Here is a 9207-nt window from a genome sequence, read left to right on the forward strand (position 1 = left end):
ACTGTGTAAACACTGTGTATTTTATTTGTTGCAACTGTTGAAATTTAAGTATTTATTTTTTTGCAAAACATCACAGAAATTTAAGCATCACTATTTCAGTACAATAGTCTAAAGAAACAATTTCCTAGTACCATCTTCCAAAAATGTAGAAATCATTATTTGTGTGTTATGTATCAGGGCAAAGCTATGAAGATAAATCTGTCTAATCAGTGCCTGGAACACTGGCATCAGAAAAGATGAATAGAATGAAGGAGGAGAGAAAGAGGCTTGGGGTTGGGAAAAAAAAAGTGAAGAGATTTTCTCTGGACATTTCTAAGGAAAGAATGGAGGGCAACAGAGGGCAGCAGACAGATATGGAAGCACAAAACAGTTAACAAGAAGTACTAAACTTTGCCTCAGCCAGGGATAAAAGATCCATATTCTGAGCCATATTTCATGCTATTATTTTATTATTCCTTAAGAAATTACTTCATACATGAATTTTAAAAAATCCCTCTGATGCCCTTCAACACCATTTACACACTGAATTTTACAATATACAAATGACCCAAATATACATATACACAATTTCTATGAAAGAGTTTACAGTTCAACTCCTGACTTATTTTGATCACTGCAGAAGCATTACATATAACTATGACTCCATGGGATTCTCCAGGCAAGAATACAGGAGTGGGCAACCTTTCCCTTCTCCAGGAGATCTTCCCAATGCAGGAATCAAACCCAGATCTCCCACATTGCAGGCAGATTCTTTACCTGCTGATTCACCAGGGAAGCCCAGGAAAACTGGAGTGGGCAGCCATTCCTTCTCCAGGGGATCTTCCCGAGCCAGGGATCAAACCCAAGTCTCCTGTATTGCAGGCAGTTTCTTTACCATCTGAGCCACCAGGGAAGCTCTTGGATGACTAGCAGCGTGGAAAGATTTTAAAAATATATAGCCAGTTAGGAAAGGAAGCTAAATGGAAAAGTGAAAATGGAGCTCTCATTTATTGTCACACACAATGTTTATATAACTTAGATATATTCTCATTTGATTATGGGAAATTGTATTTCCCCAATTTTACAAGTGAGGACAAAGAATAAAGTTACTCAGCTGTAAGCAGAGGGAATGGAAATCTAACCCATGCAAATGGATTGTTCTTTGCATATATTGTGTACAATATCTCAAAAGAAAAAAATAAGTTCTGTGTATGAAGTTCTGGAAGTCTCGTACAAAATGAAGAACATGACCATCACATTTGGATTGCCAGCCCACCCACGCTTTGTGGGCATTTATAAAATTCTACTAAATTTGGCTCAGAGGCAACGCACATGCTACAAAGAAGCGGTTGTTTTGTGAGTGTTTTGGGGAAAGAAGGAGAGAAAGCAAGAATGCATGGTGGGAGTGCAGACAAAGAGCAGCTTCTTAGTGAGCAGTGGTGACTAAGAAAGACTTCAGGCTTAGAAAAAGAGTGGGAGAAACACAGCAATTTACAGGCCTAACCTTAAGTATAATAAAATGTAAAGACTAGGAGTTTCTACTCCATTTATTGTGCACAGATATTCTAAAAACATTGTTTCATATTAGTGTACATGCTTCTTATTCAGCAGCAACAACATATTTATCCACAGCCTAAAATTAAAGAAGGAAAAAATTTTCATTCAAAAAGCACTTTTCCACTGAAAAAAAATAGTGGATAAATCACATAGGTATACCATTTCAGAGACTGGAATGACGCCTTTGAGATGTGCAAGAAAGACATTACGAATCCTATTCTTCCATTATACTGTAAATTTAAAAGACTGACCTGCTTGTTATCTATTTTTGGCAAGGCATGGACCGGAGTCACCTTGTGAGCTTCCCGATGCTGCCCGATGGCGATATGCCCATGTGTGGAGTCGGAGATCTGGAGGGAGGTGCCAAGCTGGGGGGATGCTGCCATGCCTAAAGCACCAAAGGAAAATGGGTAGGGCAAGAAAAAAAGTCATCTATCCTATAAGAGAAGTCCTCAAACAAGAAAAAATAAAAAGGAAAAATTGAAGAATGAAAGGCATTGTGCCTTAACCTTATTGGTAAAAACTACACTGGTTTCAAAGTCATCTTGATCCCCAAAAAGTAGGATATTGAAAGAGAGATGCTTGTAAATTAATTGAAAGGTATTTGCATCGATACAGCGGTGAGCTGGAGTGGATTGAGGTGCAGAATAGCATCAAGGAAATGACCGGGCCATGAGCACTGTTCCTGGGAGGTATTCATCAAGCAGACCCTGGAGCAGGATTGGGCACTGTATCAAGGCTGCTTGTTGTCGTTTAGTAGCTAAGTCATGTCTGACTCTTTGCAACTCCATGGACTGTAGCCCGCCAGCCTCCTCTGTCCATGGAATTCTCCAGGCAAGAATACTGGAGTGAGCTGCCATTTCCTTCTCCAGGGGATCTTCCTGACCCAGGGATGGAACAGAGGCTCCTGCACTGGCAGGCAGATTCTTTACTGCTATGGTCTCCAGATTCCAGACATTTTAAATGCAGATAATCTGAAAACTGTTAGGGAATGGGATTTTGATCTGAGGAGTATTCTTACCTGGAGATTTCTAAGGACAGTACAGTCCATGGGGTTGCAAAGAGTTGGACACGACTGAGCAACTAACACTTTCACTTTCAAAATGAGAAAAATCTGTGCTAATGATGCAGTGCCCACGAGATGCAAGAAGAAAGCTGTTAAAGCCATAGACAGGAATTTAGGGGGAACTGGAACTGAAAGATGAGTCAATTGACACAGATGAGGAAATAACTGCAGTGGCCTTATTGTCTTTACTTGAGTTGAAAATAAATAATTTGAGAACTTCTAATTAAATGAATTTTGATGGTGATAAAGAATTGTCTTGATACATAAATTTGCTGTTTAGTTTATTCTCTTATTTTCAGTTTCAAAAACAATGTTATAATTTTTACTCAAAAATGAATGTTGGTTTTCATTGACATCAATTTATTATAATAGGTGGAAGTGCTTTGCAAAACCCATTTAATCTGGATTTCTGGAGCTAGGAGAACAATATGAGAGCAAAACATGTTATAATTTTTTCTTCATGTTTACTTACAATCACCTAATCTCTCATATTGCGGCATAGGCAGGAACTGTTTTGCTAGAAGGTTAATGTGGGTATTTCTTGAGTGATCAGTGATGTTAGAAAAATTTCCTTTGATCCCTAGGCTGCGAAGATCCCCTGAAGAAGGAAATGGCAACTTACTCTAGTATTCTTGCCTGGAAAATTCCATGGACAGAGAAGACTGGCAGGCTACATCCATGGGGTCGCAGAGTTGGACATGACTTAGCAACTAAACAAAAACAAGAGAATAGAGTAATTTACAACTTAAAGATATCAATCATTGGATAAATGCCAGAAACAAGAGATACTAAGGCAAAGGCAGCCTTCTGCAGTGGAAGATGTAGAGAAAGTTTCATGAATAAATATAGCAAAGAATCAGACACGACTGAGTGACTAACACTTTTTTATGGTTTGAAATGACCTGGTTCTTTCGTGATTGTTATGAGAAGCTCAAAAGCATCTAAAGCATTATTTTTTTTTAATGAATGGGAAGTAAGAAATGGAAATGGTTATTTTCCTGTAACATAGTAGTAGTGTACTGTGGTAAAAGTGGGGGTATTAAATACCATAAAGTAGATTTATTTCTAAAGAACAGAAATTAACAATACAAGAATGTTCAAACAAGCTTTGTAAAAAAAAAAAAAATTTCTTTCCTTTCCCTATGTACCACATCTTTCATTCTATGAATTAATGAGAAACGTGGAGATGATGAAGGACAGGAGTATACGTAAAAGGAGACTTTCATTCTGCATTTAATGTTTAATCTAGAAAAGAAAGGGCGAGTAAGTGTTTTATTGTTTGATACCTATAACCAAGCAGTAGTCCTCCCACTGTGATAATTTAAAAAAAAAAGGTATATAAGGACTTATCTGGGCTTAGAGAAGCATAATGCCATGGTCGATTGCATGTGTGCCAAGTTGCTTCAGTCATGCCTGACTCTTTGCAATCCTTTGGACTGTAGCCTGCCAGGTGCCTCTGTCCGTTGGTTTCTCCAGGCAAGAATACTGGAGTAGGTTGCCATGCCCTCCTCCAGGGGATCTCCCTAGGGAGTCTCTTATGTCTCCCAGCACCATAGCTAGGTCCCACTAGCGCCACCTGGGAAGCTCCGTGATCCATCAGTAATAGTCAAAGACATGGCTGAAAGGAGTTACTGTTTTTTGGCTAAGTATTTGCGACTCTGGCCTAGCACATTGCTGGTGTTTAACAACTTGAAAATTTCATGGGGCGATTGGCTTTCTACTCATCCAAAACAGAGTTTGAAAAAAAAAAATCACTTTTTAGATTTTGTTATATTGCTGACTACTAGTTTTCATGTTGTCTATAAAGACTATGATTTTGGTGATGAGCAAATGAAAAAAACAAACAGAGGATAATGATCTATCCTACCCGTCCTCTGGGATTTCTCTTCTTTTCCTCTTATGTCTCCCACCCTCCACATCTTCTTTGGTCTCTCTTCCTATCTGGATGGTATTATTTTAAAAATGTTCTTTGAAGCAGCTAAATTTGAACTGATATATGCAGCATAGCAGTTCCAAGTTTACCAGCAAACAGTCGGCAGGAAGCTACCCTGCAGAAGTGCACTTCAGGTTACTGGCACCCTCTGGGTTTTGGAAGGCTGCCTTTTCTTTTTCCTTGGTTAAATGATGCCACTTGAAAAGACAAATACCACTATAATTCCTGTTGAGTTGGGAGACCAGCCTTCATCTAGCACACTATGATTTCATGAAAGCATAAATCAGGCTCACATGATAAATCTCTGAGTCAGCTGTTCCTACTTTTGTATTGAATCTAATTAGAAGCATGAAACAAATGCTCGTCACACATTCTGTCTCCCTGAAAAATAAATAAATAAATACCAAGACAAAGACTTGGAAGATATGGCAATTGGAACGACAATAGGTAATTTTATCCAGAAGGGCCTCAGTCAGCTATCTAACATCCAGGAAATCAATTTAGCTAAAAGCAGATGAAATAGGCTAGTCATGTTCAATGCTAAAGGATTCAAATTAGTATCGTGAAAAGCTGTTAGGATAGATGGCTGTCAGATAAATCACAGATGCATCTAATGTCACAGGTATGCTAAGATAATAGCTCTCTGATTAGTGCTTTTCTCAGTTCATGATACAAATGAGTGTTGAAAACGCTTCTGTGTGATGAAAATTATGTCAGAACACAGGGAAATATGCAGTCATAAATGCAACCAATTGCTTTGGAAGTATGAAGACTTCTTTAAAGTGGACCAAGGGAAGAAAATATTCACTAGCTAACAGTTGGGTGGGCTTCCCACGTGGTTCAGGGGTAAAGAATCCAACTGCCAGTACAGGAGCCACAGGTTCGATCCCTGAGTCAGGAATATCCCTGGAGAAGGACATGGCAACCAACTCTGGTATTCTTGCCTGGGAAATCCCATGCACAGCGGAGTCTGGAGGGCTATAGTCCAAGGAATTGCAAAAGAGCTGGACACAACTTAGAGACTAAACAGTAACGACAGTTGGGTACCATGTGCCGGGGACTATAGTGACTTATTCCATCAGGGAAATTATAACTGGCACAGCAGCTAGGGCTGGCATCGCCACACCTGGTTTAGCTTACAAAGACCACCTCCTGTTCTCTAAGACCCATTCTTTCTCTGCACTGGGCAAACTTGAGAGGAAATTGGGATACTTATGAATCAACAGCCCTGCATCTTTCAAGTCTTAATTAGTGGCACAGAATCCTATGACCCCCCCCAAAATATGACACTTTTTAATTTAAATATTAGATTGGGAGAAGAACTTCTAAAGATCTAGATTTGACCCTTCCTACCCAAATAGCTTATTTTATAGGTCAGGAATCTACTAAGATGCTCCTGCCTCTTGCCTAGGAGGTCTAATTCTAGCCAACCAGATAATTAAAACACACACTGGATCCTTCATGAACTGAATACTTTAACAGATAAAAGGGACACTAAATTTTTTTAATACTTGATTTTCTGAGTATTTACTTATTAATTCACAAATTTATTATATTGGGCTTCCCTGGTTGCTCAGATGGTAAAGAATCTGCCTGCAATGCAGGAAATCTGGGTCCCATCCCTAGGTCAGGAAGATCCCCTGGAGAAGGAAATGGTTACCCACTCCAGTCTATTTGGCTGGAGAATTCCACGGACAGAAGAGCCTGCTTGGCTAGTCCATGGGGTCAGCAAGGAGCTGGATATGACTGAGCAACTAACTTTCACTTTATTATATTGCTGAACTTATAGTTCTTTTCAAATACTTTTTAAAAATACAATCATTTGTAAAATTTTAAAATAGCATATCTGTATATAGTACGAAATACTTCTGTCAACTATATGAATTTTAAAAATAAGTAGAGCAATAATTATTTGGGGAGGATTTTATCAATTTGATATGTAAATGTGTGTGTGTGTGTGTGTGTGTGTGTGCTCAGTTAGTCATGTCTGACTTTCTGGCCCTCCAGGCAAAAATAATGGAGTGGAGTGCCCTTTCTTTCTCCAGGGAATCTTCCCCACCCAGGGATTGAACCTGCATCTCTTGAACCTGCATCTCTTGTGTCTCCTACATTGACAGGCAGGTTCTTTACCACTACCGCCACCTGATATGTAAATACTTCTCAAATATTTTTGAAAGTTCTATATTTTAACCATGCCACATATCATTTTCACTTAATATTTCACAAGCTGAAACTCATTAATACTGTCTGTACTTATGACTTACTTATGTTTAATTATTTTTATGTTTTTAATGTCTTGTTTCATCCAATTTTAGATGCTACAGCACCACAAAACGTCTCAATTTAATTCCATTTGTATTCACCATCACATTCATAACAAAAAATGTTGCATCTTATTACTCTGACTTCACCAAGAGCAGCTTGCTGGTTTCCTGCATCTTGCAGTTCCCTTTATGGTCCGAGGTGCACTGCTCAGTACAAGTGACTGTTGATAGCAGCATCATGGCCGGCTTCTTCTACTCTCACCGGAGATTGGAAGGTGTTTGATGTTCTTAGTCTCTCATGTCTAAGTAGACTTCTTTTATCAGTGAATACCTTCATGCTGTCCCTGAAAGGGAGGTGTCAGATGCATCATCTCTGAAACGTGCTGGGGTAAAGGGGCACATCATTCCAGGTCATCCGGCAGATTCAACCATGCACTACAGTAAGAACTCACTGCACATGTTTCACATGATAATAGACGAGACAGATCTAACACACACTTCCTAACTGACTCAGATGAAACTATTCCTAATGTGCTCCATACTGTATAAGTGAAAAATTCAAGACGCATCCTGAATCTAAGAGCACACTGGGGCAATAGATGTGAACCATTATCTTTGGCCAACAGAAAATTCGGCAACAGTTAGGAGCTGGGAATTATCACATTCATGTTTCCATTGTGCCTACTGTCATATGGACTTGCTTTAAACCTCCCTTTACCAACTTTTCAGGGGAAAATCCATGTTTGGTGGGGCCTAAAGGTTATATGATACACAGGTTGTTCAGTTGCTAAGTCGTGTATGACTCTTTGTGACCCCGTGGGCTGCAGCATTCCAGGCTTCCTTGTCCTTAACTATCTCCTGGAGTTTGCTCAGACTCATGGCCATTGAGTCACTGATGCCATCCAACCATCTCATCCTCCGTTGCCCCCTTCTTCTCCTATCCTCAGTCTTTCCCAGCATCAGGGTCTTTTCCAATAAGTCAGCTCTTTGCATCAGGTGGCCAAAGTATCGGAGATTCAGCTTCATTATCAGTCCTTCCAAAGTGTATTCAGGACTGATTTCCTTTAGGATGGACTGGTTGGATCTCCTTGCAGTTCAAGGGACTCTCAAGAGTCTTTTCCAGCACCACAAGTCAAAAGCATCAGTTCTTGAGCACTCAGCCTTTTTTATGGCTCAATTCTCCCATCCATGACTACAGGAAAAACCATAGTTTTGACTATACAGACCTTGTCAGTAAAGTGATGTCTCTGCTTTTTAATATGCTGTCTAGGTTTGTCATCACTGGAGAAGGGAATGGCAAATCATTCTAGTATTCTCGCCTTGAGAACTCTGTGAACAGTATGAAAAGACAATATAAAGAGCCTTCTTAAAAGAAGATAAAAATACTTTATGTTTACAAATTTTAAAATATTGTGACACATTGCTGGGGGTCCTCCCAAGGCTGGGCCAGGTAAGAGTCCTGAAGCTTGTCAAGATCATGGTAAATCTGTGATCCTTTTGCTACCTTCAACCCCAGGCTGACCAGGTGACACTATGGGGTGTTTAAATCCCCAAGAACTGGGTTTGCTTGGAGACAATAGGCACAAGAGAAGAACAGGGGTCAGTGAAGGACAAAGTAGAGAAGTAAGAAGAGGACCATTTTGTGAATAAGGGAGAAAACAAGCTAGCTGAAAAACCAAGGAGATCAAATCCCAAACTATCTAGTTAGCTCCATAATTTAGTCCTTCCTTAAATGGATGCTTTCTCACCTCCATTCAAGGACCTCAAGGTATGGGAATTAGCTGATTTCTGGGAATTGCACATGACTCTATTGTGCTGGCTTAAATCAGTTCTCTGTTTTGAAGACCTATACTTGTGCTCCGGTAACCAAGATTCTTGCACACTGGAACTGTGGAAAGTAAGGACTGAAGATGCCCCTCTTCTCACTCACCCTCCTGTGATGCTGGGATTCTAACCTGTGAGGAGGGGTAGGTGCTCCACTGGTACTGGAACCTCTGACAGAGCATGCCAGAAGGTCCTGGGGTATAAAAACATCTGCAAAGTAGCACACGCTGCTGCTACTAGAAACACGGTCAGTGTCACAGTGAAGAACCATTGCATGTGATGGTGACAGGAATGGGAAACATAGAAATGTGCTTCTTTTCTCCTTCCAGATTTCTAGTCCTTCTGGTAAAGAGTCTACCTGCAATGCAGGAGATTACATTCGATCCTGGGTCGGGAAGGCACCCTGGATTGGGAAACGGCAACCCGCTCCAGTACTTTTGCCTAAAGACCTCCACGGATAAGGCCATAGTGCCACAAATCATCCTACATGACTGAGCGAATGAGCACTCACAGACACATACATCCTCCCTTTTGAGAGACTCTACCAGTGATTCAGCTGGCAAAAGAGAAATGAGTTTTGTGGA

At 40.2% G+C, this 9207-nt stretch overlaps 1 pseudogene; it reads left to right on the forward strand.

The window, feature by feature from the left end:
- The first annotated feature begins 1920 nt into the window (after window positions 1-1920).
- On the forward strand, window positions 1921-2840 carry LOC133233328 (translation machinery-associated protein 16-like; annotated as a pseudogene).
- The last annotated feature ends 6367 nt before the right edge of the window (window positions 2841-9207 follow it).

The sequence above is a fragment of the Bos javanicus genome, chromosome 20, assembly GCF_032452875.1.
Source record: "Bos javanicus breed banteng chromosome 20, ARS-OSU_banteng_1.0, whole genome shotgun sequence".
Taxonomy (NCBI): domain Eukaryota; kingdom Metazoa; phylum Chordata; class Mammalia; order Artiodactyla; family Bovidae; genus Bos; species Bos javanicus.